The sequence below is a fragment of the Polypterus senegalus genome, chromosome 15 (genome assembly GCF_016835505.1).
Source record: "Polypterus senegalus isolate Bchr_013 chromosome 15, ASM1683550v1, whole genome shotgun sequence".
Lineage (NCBI taxonomy): Eukaryota > Metazoa > Chordata > Cladistia > Polypteriformes > Polypteridae > Polypterus > Polypterus senegalus.
This window is the reverse complement of record NC_053168.1, coordinates 54,872,140-54,885,447: the sequence shown is the minus strand read 5'-3', so window position 1 is coordinate 54,885,447 and position 13,308 is coordinate 54,872,140.

Genomic DNA, 13,308 nt, shown 5'->3' with positions numbered 1-13,308 from the left:
AAAACATGTGGATATTATTAAAAAATAGAGTTTTGGCACCAAATGCTTTGTATTCAATACAAAGCACACATTAGGATTCCGTGCAGTCACATTGACTCTTACTGATAAATGTCAACACGACTACTAAATACTGTATCTACAGCCATTAATTGTCTATAAAAACATCTGACTTGTAGCTCATAAAACGAACTACAAATGTTGCTTGAGGATATGAAGTGAAATTTAAAATATTGTAATATTTAGACACCAAAGTAAACTGCACAACACCAAAAGTGAGGCCAGGTCGGTAATAGATATGGATTTAAAACAACCTTGTGTTGCATATGATTCTTAAAAAACAAGAAAAACAGAGTGAACATTGCAAAGAACATTAATTTCTACATAACATGTATAATTATAGAAATGCCCATGAGTTCAGGTATTTTCCAACCCATCCATGTATTTCCAATTTAATGTAATTTAAAGTTTCAGAAAGTTGAAACTTAATCTGGCATCATTGGGGAGAGGAAAAACTGACCTTACACAGAGCACTTTTTAATAACACAGCCTGCATGTGATGACCAGCACAATTTTCTATGCTGTGGTGTGCTGAACTGGTATCATCACTTCAAGAGAGGCCCATCAAATTAACAAGCTAATTAAAAGGGCAGGATCAGTTATGGGAGACATTCTGGACCCTCGGGAGGAAAGGGCAAAGAAGAGAATTAGAACAAAACTGAATGCCGTTATGAACAATTCTGCACATCCTCTCTCTGACACACTAACATTGAGTATTTTCAGGCAACAAATTATTCAGCAAATGGATGTCAAGAAAAGCTGCTGGTGCTGGCAATATATCTGCATAATGCACTGTGACTGTGACAGCAAAGCCAGAAGTTTTCTTTTCTTTTTTTTTTAATGTTTGTTCCTTTTTAGAAACAAACAGGTTTCCCAGCTGGTGTGGACCCTGCTCCTTTACCTGGCTGGAAGCCTTAATAAAGAAAGGCCAGAGTGGAAATGGCAATATCTCCTTTTTGTGCCAGGACCCAAATATGGAAGGATGTTACAGTGAATATAGCAGGGTTGGCGTCCTGACAGCCACTGATCAATGACACCCTTATGAACTTAAGAACCGGGAAGGACACATTGGACTACTGCCTGTTATGGGTAGCATCCCGTCCAGCAAGTCCCATTATGGACACCAGCAGAGCAGCATGAGAGCTGCGGTCCCTGCTCTGTCAAGTTCAGTGGAGGCCACCAGGGGGAGCTACATGATAGTGATTATACAAAGGCCACTTCCTGGAACCAATTTATTGGGCAGCGGAAATACTCCTGGGCCTGGAGTTAACAGAGTGCCCTCCACTTGGCTCAGGGAGTTGGAGTTGGGAAGAAGGTAACACTCACCTGGAGGGGTAAAAGAGGGATTAGAAAAGGTAGGAAGGGTGGAAGAAAGGATTGTATTGTGGTGATTGGGGAAAGAAGACCTGTATGTGCAAATACCTTCACTTGAACCTGGACTGTCTGCATGTAATGTGTCAGGAATTCTGAGTCTTAGCGACACCACCTACAGGCCACATTACTCCAACAGGCCATTTAGAATTTCAATTTGACCTGGAGTGTGCAATGAAATTAATAAATGAATTAATGAATGAATGGAATGATAAATGTACACTCTTTGATTAGGAACAATTTTTTATAAGGTCGATAATTAGTGTACTTATGCATATCTTGGAAGAATGAGAAATGATGCTTAAGTTGCATGAATGATGTAAATAGGAAGAATTTAAAGCAATTCATATCACTAGAACATCACATATCACTAAATTAATTTATCTTTATTTTGGGGCCATTATAACCATCCATCCATCATACTGTTTTTCAAATCTTATTTTCCAATTTCAGCGTTTCTGAATCTTTTAACACAATTCTAGTCAGAGACAGGGCTCTCTTGTACAGAAACCTGCTGAGCAACTTTTCAAAATGGCAATTTAACTAATATGCACTAATATGAATCAGATGGTGTGTATGTGGCAGAAAGGTGTATGGATGAGATGGGAACAGGCAACAGACTTTAAGATCTCCCGGTCATCTGTAGCACCATAGCCCAGACTAAGTGCCTGCTACTAAAATGGCAGGGCATCACCTTCATCAGAATAGAAGAGAAGCCCAAGCCTTAGTTTAGAGTAGCAGCAGGACTACTTTGAATGGTGACCAACTTGCAAATACAGGTGGATCTAGGGAAACACCTTCACTTCCCAGAGAACATTGTGAGGGAACCCAAGACCAGATAGTGTGCTGTTCTCTGAGACATCAAATCAGTCATGCTGCAGTTCACATTACCTTGGAAAGAATGGATGGAGGAAGGCAGCAAAAGGAAGAAAGCCAAGCATTCTGATTTGTTGGTGGAGTGCTATACATAGTGTATGCCCGAAGAAGTGGGCTACAGAGGCTTTACAGGTTAGTTGCTGTGCAAGGCCTTGGGCCTCCTAGGTCAGTACACATAGAGGACAGACCATCAGAGGTACAACAGAGGCAGTTGAGAAATCCTTGAGGTGTCTGTGGATTACGAGGGGCAACTTGTGGTTACTTCACATTAGGTCACCTGATGTTGAAGGATTTGAAACACCTAATGATCCCAGGCACTGTCACTGATGGTGTGTCCAAGGGCATCACTTGATGTATTTTATAAATAAAATGGGACTGCAAGAAAATAGGACTACCTAGAAGGAACATGCATACTCCATTGGCACTGTGGCCATGACTGGAATTAAATTAAAGTCTCTTGTGCTGTGAATGAACAGCTTTGATCGTTGTGCCATCCAATAGCTGTACTCCAACGTTTTGTATCATTGCTAATCAGCTTAACTTTAATGGGTTTACTGTTGACATTTAAGTCAATACTCCATTCATTTCTTGCTGTTTTTAATAGTACTAGGGTGTTGTACCGTGTTAGCCATTATGAATGTAGTAAAAAGTCAAGCAAAATGACACCTTTTATTGGCTAACTAAAAAGATTACAATATGCAAGCTTTTGAATGCCTCGAAAGCTTGCATATTGTAATCTTTTCAGTTAGCCAATAAAAGGTGCAATTTTGCTTGACTTTCACTACTTTGCAGTTTTTAAGAAATTGTATTTATTTGAAGATTCCTCGAGTGGCATGTTTTGTTTACACATGTTAAAACATTGTTAGCATAACATTGAAATACAATCCTGTTTTATCAGATAATCTAAGAGACAGCATGGAGCTCCAGAACAATAAACATTACATAGCAAAAAACTTTGAATGTTAAAGGGGTGGTGCCAAAAGCATCCTGCCTGGCCAAAAAAAATGCAAAATCATCCCTTACATTAATGTATTCCTAGTTAAAAAATGTGTGCGATTCAATGATGTTTTGACCTTTAGGTGTATCTCTGAGGAACTCAAGTGAACTTTCTCTTGGGACTGCCTAAGTTTGAAGCACTATTACAATGAAGTCTAATCTTGTTAACATGTATACAGGAATTAGTTCCTGTGCAGGTAAGTACTTTCCGGACACTATGCAAGCTTAGTGTCAAATTATGAAATGCTCTCTCTGTTTCTTTACAGTCTGTAAAGATGCAAAATTCTAACAAAAATTATAAGAAATTTCACAAACTACTACGACAAACTGCTGTGTTTAATCCATCAAACTTGTTTGGTCAGCTAACACTTCAGTTGTTCCGTATAGTATATAAAATTGGCTTTTATTTTACTTTAATTTGCAATGTATAAAGATGAGCTAATAGGTAGTAAACGTCATCTCAAGGTGCCTTGCTAGTGTCATTTCTTAGGAATGTAACTGTTGGTACGGGAGTTGAAATTGCAGCCTTATGATTTACGTTCTAAAGATTTAACAGCTGTAAAGCATGGGCTTGTTATGTCTGACATTGCCTCCTTGAACCCGGGTCACTGACAGTCATAGACCAAGGATGGTCTGAGCACTGAGGACACACAGGCAACAAATGGTAAGTGTAAAGGTAGAAACTGTTTTTATTCACAGCAACCAATGCAGCATTGAAAAACAAAGTACAATGCCATATTTCCAATAAATAAATAAATAATCCGATAAAAACAATGTTTGTGGAGGTTAAAATCCATTAAATAAATAAATTATACAAATGGTTAAAATCATGGTTAAAATCACAGTAAGGATCTGTTCTTTAAAACCAATCCAGGCCTGCTCAGTAAGAAGAAGCATCCACCAGTTACTGCAGTCAACTCTTAACTGGCTCATGTCCCCATCGCCATGCCTCAGTGTCCACTGAGACTCTGTAAGCCCTGTTCCCTTCTCCCACTACCATCACTTGATATCCGTACCCAGTACTCTGTACAGGGTATTGTCCCCTCTCTGCCACAACAGCTCTACCCTACCATAATTCAGTTTCACCTCCATTTTTTCTTTCATCACTCAAATCCGTTTTCTTCATCTCCCAGGCTCCTTTATACCTTTGTGGGTGTGGTGTTCCAATTATGGCAGCTGAGCTGACCTCACCTTCCTGTTCACAGGTAGTCAGCTTGGCTCCACCCAGAATAACCTGCAGCCGCACCCAAAGAACTTGAGACACACAGTTTTTAAAACTAAAAATATACATCACTATAGACTCCTAAATGCACTTCATCACAATAAAGAATATACTGAAAATGTCATGCCATAAATTTGTTCCTTCTTCTAATCTTTTACACAAAAGGCCAGAAAACCTTAAAGGAATTTGACACCCAAAAATGATCTTTATCTGTACCTTACCCTGTGTGGTTTGTAGTAATGAGAATAAAAAAAAAATCATGTTTTATGGAGAGCAGAGATAACAAAGTTCCTGAAACATTAGGCTTCTAAGAGGACCGACACTGAAAAATAACAAATTATATCAAAATATCCATGAAAAACAATTTCATTTATTCTTGTCACATAATTTATATGTTCAGTAGAAGATTTTGCAGAAGTGGATTATTTAACAATATATTTGCCAAAATATATGTGTTTAGCATACAGCTGTGTATAATCATTTTACAGATGATGTCATTCTTGAAATATGGTACCTACTGTGTAAAATAGCATTAAGCTCTTGCAATCCTATATTTACACTGTACTTAATTAATGAAACTTTCCGATGAAAACACACACACAAATATATATATATATATATATATATATATACATATATATATATATATATATATATATATATATATAGTATATATTTTTTCAATCAATTAATCCTATAAATATATACATATAAATAGGAGCATAACAGTTACACCTAATGATGGTGATTCAGCCAAACCATGGTCTGTTACATCTTTTCCTTTTCAGCACAGAAGTAGCCCTTAACTTCTAGCTAACAGAGTCCTTCACTCTATTATTGATTATTTTCAAACATACTTTTGGGTGAAGTCTATCCTGACCTATCCTATCCTTTTATTTTTCTACCATCACTCCCAACAATCTTTCTACCTTTCTTTTTCATTTCTCTCTTTCATTCTAACCCATGAAGTATCAATGGGAAATGGCTGTGCTAATCATACTTACACTTTAACTAGCAATCAGCTACATCCTGCAATAATTGCTCTGGAGCCGCATGGCTTTTCTGAGACACCCACCAAGCCTGAGCCACAATGGTTTTTTGTTTTCAAAAATTCACACACCACCATGGACCCCTTAGGCACTTTACCACAATTAAGTTTAGTGCAATTTGTGTAAATCTTTCTTTATAGTGATAGTGGAAACACTACATGAGAGGAGATGTAATGAAAGGCACTCCCAGCACAAATGTTCTTAATATCTCACAGTTTGGCGCATACAGCTATCTCAATTTACAATGAGTGCTGGCAGCAATACTCAGTGATAGCACATTATTTTTCTCATTCCACTTAGCTGTTGTAATTTGCTCTCACACTCACTTTTTCTGTAATTTCAGATTGCTGTTGGAAGACCATGAAAAAGAATGCTTTTGCAATTTCTACTTTAGTCAGTAGTACCTGAAGTTCCCATTTACTGAATTTTCATTTTCTGCATTTCTTATGGTTTTTAGTAAAACAATCACTTCTTCTTCTTCAACTTGGGAGTTTTTACTCTCTGTGGTCCATTACTACCTAAAGATATCATTTAGGAACGTCATGAAATTTATTTGGTGATTAGTTAATGAATATTCAAAAAGGCTTTTTTTAAAATCATATTTGATTATTGGCAGACAGTGTTTTGAAGTTTTTATAAGCGTGTGCATGAGCAAATAGTTTTAAGTTGAATTAAGATTTATACAGGAACTTTGAATGACATGTGATATATGTATGATTTTATAAATCCAATTTTTTGTGTAGATGCCATTTTTGCCTTTTAAGCACAAGCAAAAATTTAGTATGGAATCCAAACAAGGTTTTGTACATGAAGCCCCAGGTATTTATTTATGTAGTGATTAGGGAAACATAGAAAATAATTTTGTATTACATGTTTAAATTGATAGATAGATAGATAGATAGATAGATAGATAGATAGATAGATAGATAGATAGATAGATAGATAGATAGATAGATAGATAGATAGATACTTTATTAATCCCAAGGGGAAATTCACATAATGATGCTGTAAGTAATTTATTTTGATAATTTTGCAAATAGACATTGTCTCACTTGCAAGCCTTGGCAGAACCTTAAAGGTAGGTTAGGTAAGAAAAACAGGGAAGGATGGTGATGAAATGCAGCCACTAACCGCTGCTACCTCTTTTCTCCTTACAGTGGAGGAAGACATTGCTGGTGAGCCTCATTTCATTCTGCACCTTAATGTCTCTGAGGACAGAACTCCCCTAAAAGTTGGCAAAGATGAGTAACAGTTGGCAGACTGATGCTCCTTTCTTTATTTTCTTCCTGATTACTTGTTTTTTGAAAAAGAACTGCAGCTTATTAAATAATGGATTAACCACAATGGAGTTCCTACACCATGACATTATCTCTCATCTCTTATTACAACACAAGCACAAAAACTGAAAATGTACAAACAATAATAAAATAAACTTAGTGACAGTACAACCTACATATGTACAAAATGTCAAACCTACTTGACCCTGCACAGCCAGGAAACACAAGCATTCTAATCCAGTGGAACAGGTTCAGAAGAATGTAAATCTACTGTGACTTGTATGAACTGGAAACATAATTTTAAAACACTGTGGCAAAGGTGCATAACTACAGATACATATTTTCTATTATGTACATGTAAACTTGTATGACCTCTCTAAACCAAGAAATAAAATCTCAAAGTATGTTACCCTGTGCCCTTCAGTTGTTGCCTTTGACTCTCTAAATAACTTTAAATGGTATTTTGATCTTTTTAGAAGGTTACTTGGGTTCTCTTATTCCTTACTTAAACAGCTGCCTATAGCTATGCACCTTTGCCACAGTGCTTTAAAGTTACATTTTGAGTTTCAACAATAATAGAAGAATCATCAAGGAAATCAGCAGAAAGGAAGCAGTCAAGTTGAAGAAAGCAGTCTCCTGTGCAGTACTGACAGGAGGGTCTACAGATTTGACTGAGAGGTATCAACAGATCAAAAAGGAGAGGTAAGAGCAAGTTTGTTGAGGCCTTTGAGAATTGAGATTGACATTAAAATGGCTCCGAAGAAGTTGTCACAAACCATTTTATGACTCAGGATGGGAAGGTGGGGTGTCAACATGGGTGGGAAAACGTTGATCTTATCTATATATATTTTCAATAAGTGATAGAAGCAATTTGAAGAACTTCTAAGCCAGGTAGACATGCTCTTGAAGGATCAGGCAACATGAGGAGCATTGAATGAGGTTGGGTCCTGCAGTGATTCAAAACCTTCACAGTGGCAAGGTACACAGGGGTGGATGGGACCTGACAAAAATATTGAAAGCATTAGATATATAGTGCAGGTGTTTTGGATTATAAACCTTTTCAAGGTTTTGTGGAAAATACAGAAGGTGCCTCAGGGCTATTAAACATGGTGACAAGAAAGTGTGCTCTATTTACCAAGAGATCACACTCCTTAGCAACTTTGGGAAGGCCTATGCCACAGTGTTGGGACACAGATCCAGGAAAAACACTATTAAGCATTTTATCTGTAGAATTAGCAACTATGCAACTCAAGAAAGAAACTGTTAAATATCATTACCCATTTTAAACTTTTTTGATTTGTAAAATCCATTTACTGTATATTCCCACCACTAACCAGGGGCCTCATGCATAACGCTGTGCATAGAATTCACACTAAAACATGGCGTAAGGACAAAAATGGAAATGTGCAGACATACAAAAAAATCCAGATGCACCAATCTGTGCGTTCCCCAATTTCCACGTTCCTCCATTCCATAAAGCCCGGTGAGCGTGAAAAGTAACGCATGTGCACGTGCCTGCTGTCCCGCCCCATCTCCTCCAAGAATTACGCCTCTTTGTATATGCAAATAAATGTAAATAGCCCTTAAGCTCAGTGTTCTGTGAAAAGACAATGGCAAAAGCATGGGGGGAAATAGAAGAATTTCAATGAATACCAAGTGGAGGCAAGGAAAAATGTACTATTTTAAAATACTGTTTAAAAAGTGGTATAATCAACAAAAGGAAGTTGATCGAATGACATAGAGTGTCAGAGAAACTCGAAAGCTCAAGTTCACAAAGTTGCACAGTGCCCGAAATAAAAAAGGAGTTGTCAGATATCAAAGTTGCCGTGAAAAGGCGAGTCGTAACCCACCGTCTGAGTGTCATATGTAAGCTTATTAGGGTACAGAGAAAAGAAAAAAAAATAAGGACACAGTGGGGAAAAAAGCACGAAATGTCAACTTTAATCTCGAAATTTCCACTTTAATCACGTAATTTATTTTGTCATTAAAGTAGAACATCATGAACATCATTGTAAAATCGTTTAATTTACTAGTTTCTCAAATCCCATCGAAACTAAAGTAGCACATTAAATGCTCTGTTTTGTATATGTTCTTCTATGTGCTCTATGTGTGTGAATCACTACGTGCTTCTTAAACGGGCTTTCTCTTCCTCCGACAGGACACAGAATACAGCTCTCTGAATAATTAAAATACTGAGATGTACAGTATACATGATATCATTTTCATGATGATAGGAATTAAAGCATGTATTAAACATGGGAACACGGTGGTGCAGTGACTGCTCATGTCTCACGCAAGATGCTTGCTATGCCGTGCACAACCTTCAATGAAATAATTTATTGCAGCAGTGTCTCTTTCAAATGTACTAACCCCCAATTCCTGTCTTTCCTTTTCTTTCACCAAATACCCAATAGCCACACAATCAACTCTGTAATAGACGTTAAGCCATCTGTAAGCTGAGAACGCCGATTGTTCAAAACTTTTAAGGAACATTGAAACATCTTCGTAGTACGTGTTTAATTATTCTATCCATCTATTCTTCCAGTGTCACGCCTGCCAGCAAGCATACATAGTGAGGCAGGAATAATCTGTGAACGGATCGTCAGCTCCTTGCTAGTGCTGCGACACTGTGTCCTCACATGTTTTATTATCAACAATACAGATTATTTAAATGAAGTTAAAGTTTTATCTGTATAATATAATAAACATATTTTGCTGCATTTCATCTTAAAAATGATATTGTCATTATATGTAAATACACGCTTTATATAGTGCCTCAGGTTGTGCAATATTATAATTGTATCGCAAGTTTACAGTGAGGTAATTGTACTAATAAGTACAAACAGTTCTACAAGGAGCACTTGATGGACTGATTGAGTGCATTTAAAATTCTTGGAATGAAACTGTTTTTGAACGGCGAGGTCCGTACAGGAAAGGTTTTGAAGCGTTTGCCGCATGAGAGCAGTTCACATAGGCAGCATGTGCTTGATGCTGTATACTGATAATTCTCTTTCCAAACAGCTGCTGGAGATCTGTGATTCCACACTCAGATACAGTGATATAAATACTCCGAGTAGTGCAGTGAGAGTAATATAGAAAAAGATGATCTGCTGTGGCAACCCCTAACGGGAGCAGCTGAAAGAAGAAGAAGGTGCAGTGAGAGTAACAACGCTAAAGCAGCTATGGTATTTAGAATAATTTGGCTATTCCGTGGACCAGTATATTGTTACAGGTTAATTACAATCAGATGCTTTAAACTAGGGTGGCACGGTGGCGCCCCCGAGCAGCCATGAGTCGAGGTAATTCTTGGTAGCGAAAACCAATCAGATCGCTTTCTGCTACCAAGATTCTACCAAGAATTAAAAGGTCGAGCCAATCGCAGCCCGTATCGGCTACCAAGAATTGACCAATCACAACCCATTTCGGCTACCAAGAATTGGACAATGACGACTCACTCGGCTACCAAGAACTGACGAATCACGGCTCGAGTTGGCTACCAAAACTCGGAAAGGGCGGGCCAGCCTCTTGTCAGTTAATGTATTCTGCAAAAGCTTGTTCAAGTCAGCACACAGGCACTTTGCGATTTACGTTTCTTTTTGAACTGTCTAAAAATGTTACTCACGAGTGTCGGTTTGTGCAGATATATTTCACCTACACATTTTTTGAATGCTTTTTTTAAACATTCTTGGTTAAGTTTATTACATGTATTAAATATGTGTGCAACACGTTTTAGACAGATATAATAATGTATAAATATAATAAACATTGAATTGTATAATCATAGTTTAATTTTACAGAATGAGCTTTAAAAATAATAATATGAAATGCTCTATAATTACAAAAATACAAATCATAGAAAGTGAAAAGTTTTTTTTCTTGACTTCATCTTTGCCAATTTAAAAACTTTTTTTTTAAATTCATTGTTTGGACGAGTTCCTTTTTATCTGAAAAGATAAATGAACTATGTGTACATATTTCCTACAAAAGACCCTAGGAAAGTCTTCCAGGTATATAAAGACCAATAATTGTTAATGAATTACTGCAGTAAAAATTATAAATATACTGTATATATACAGTATGTACCTGTAAAAACAAGAGACTGGTATGCTTTTTTTTTAATACTTGACACTAATTTCACAAATCGTTCATATCAATGCCAATATAGAATAATAATAATTATAGCTATACTCAATATTAACATTGATGTTATAAAATATGCTTATAAAACAGACCTACACCTTTAATACTCAGACGATTCTAATCATGCTGTAGAATAGCATATATATATATATATATATATATATATATATATATATATATATATATATATAAACTGCTCAAAAAAATTAAAGGAACACTTTGAAAACACATCAGATCTCAATGGGAAAAAGAAATCCTCCTGGATATCTATACTGATATAGACTGGGTAATGTGTTAGGAACGAAAGGATGCCACATCGTTTGATGGAAATGAAAATGATTAGCCTACAGAGCCCTGAATTCAAAGACGCCCCAAAAATCAGAGTGAAAAAAATATGTGGCAGGCTAGTCCATTTTGACAAAATTTAATTGCAGCAACTCAAAATTGTACGCAGCACTTTGTATGGCCCCTGTGTTCTTGTATACATGCCTGACAACATCGGTGCATGCTTCTAATGAGATGACAGATGGTGTTGTGGGGATCTCCTCCCAGATCTGGACCAGGGCATCACTGAGCTCCTGGACAGTCTGAGGTGAAACCTGGTGGCATTGGATGGACCAAAACATAATGTCCCAGAGGTGTTCTACTGGATTTATGTCAGGAAAGTGTGGTGGCCAGTCAATGGTATCAATTCCTTCATCCTCCAGGAACTGCCTGCATACTCTCACCACATGAGGCCAGGAATTGTCGTGCACCAGGAGCCACTGTACCAGCATAGGGTCTGACAATGGGTCCAAGGATTTCATCCTGATACCTAATGGCAGCCAAGGTGCCTTTCTCAAGCCTGTAGCGGTCTGTGTGACCCTCCATGGATATGCCTCCCCAGACAATCATTAACCCACCACCAAACTGCTCATGCTGAATGATTTTACAGGCAGCATAATGTTCTCCATGGCTTTTCCAGACCCTTTCACTTCTGTCACGCGCTCAGGGTGAACCTGCTCTCATTTGTAAAAAGCACAGGGCACCAGTGGTGCATATGCCAATTCTGGTATTCTATGGCGAATGCCAATCGAGCTGCATGCTGCTGGGCAGTGAGCTCAGGGCCCATTAGAGGACATGGGACCTTGGGTCACCCTCATGAAGTCTTTCTGGTTGTTTGGTCAGAGACATTCACACCAGTGGCCTGCTGGAGGTCATTTTGTAGGGCTCTGGCAGTGCTCATCCTGTTCCTCCTTGCCCAAAGGAGCAGATACTGGTCCTGCTGATGGGTTATGGACCTTCTATGGCCCTCTCCAGCTCTCCTAGAGTAACTGCTTGTCTCCTAGAATCTCCTCCATGCCCTTGAGACTGTGCAGGGAGACACAGCAAACCTTCTGGCAATGACACGTACAGTATTGATGTGCCATCCTGGAGAAGTTGGACTACCTGTGCAACCTCTGTAGGGTCCAGGTATCGCCTCATGCTACCAGTAGTGACACTGACTGTAGCCAAATGCAAAACTAGTGAAGAAACAGTCAGAAAAGATGAGGAGGGAAAAATGTCAGTGGCCTCCACCTGTTGAACCATTCCTGTTTTGGGGTCATCTCATTGTTGCCCCTCTAGTGCATCTGTTGTTAATTTCATTAACACCACAGCAGCTGAAACTGATTAACAAACCCCTCTGCTACTTAACTGACCAGATTAATATCCCATAAGTTTCATTGACTTTATGCTATACTCTGATTAAAAAGTGTTCCTTTAATTCTTTTGAGCAGTATATATATATATATATATATATATATATATATATATATATATATATATATATATATATATATATATATATAATTAACTAAGTGATGTGTATACCGTTTACTAGAGCACATATAGTTATTTTGCGCTAAGTATATAAACATTTTCCTTAATATTTCCAAATATTTATTTTTACCTACTTCAAATTAATTAAATGTCAGCATCAACTAAAATATATTACTTCCCAAATTTTATAAATACATACAAACACAAGGCTGTGCACTATTTATTCATTCTTATTGTGCTTTCTTTTTTATTGTATCCCTCTTGGTTATCTGTGCAGCCGTCTCAGACCATGGTAAAGGCACTATTTAAGAAAGTGAAATGCATTATTATTTGTTATAATTATGATTCAATAGAATGGGCAGGCAGTTTGTTTAAGTGTGATTTTTAACTATGCGTGTCGTCCGAGTGTTCCTTGACAAATCATTCATTAAACAGTTTTTGTTTAATCAAAAAAGAAAAATAAACAACTACATCTGCAATGTAGGATTCAAAGCACCGTTCGTTGAAGAGAAAGTTTTTT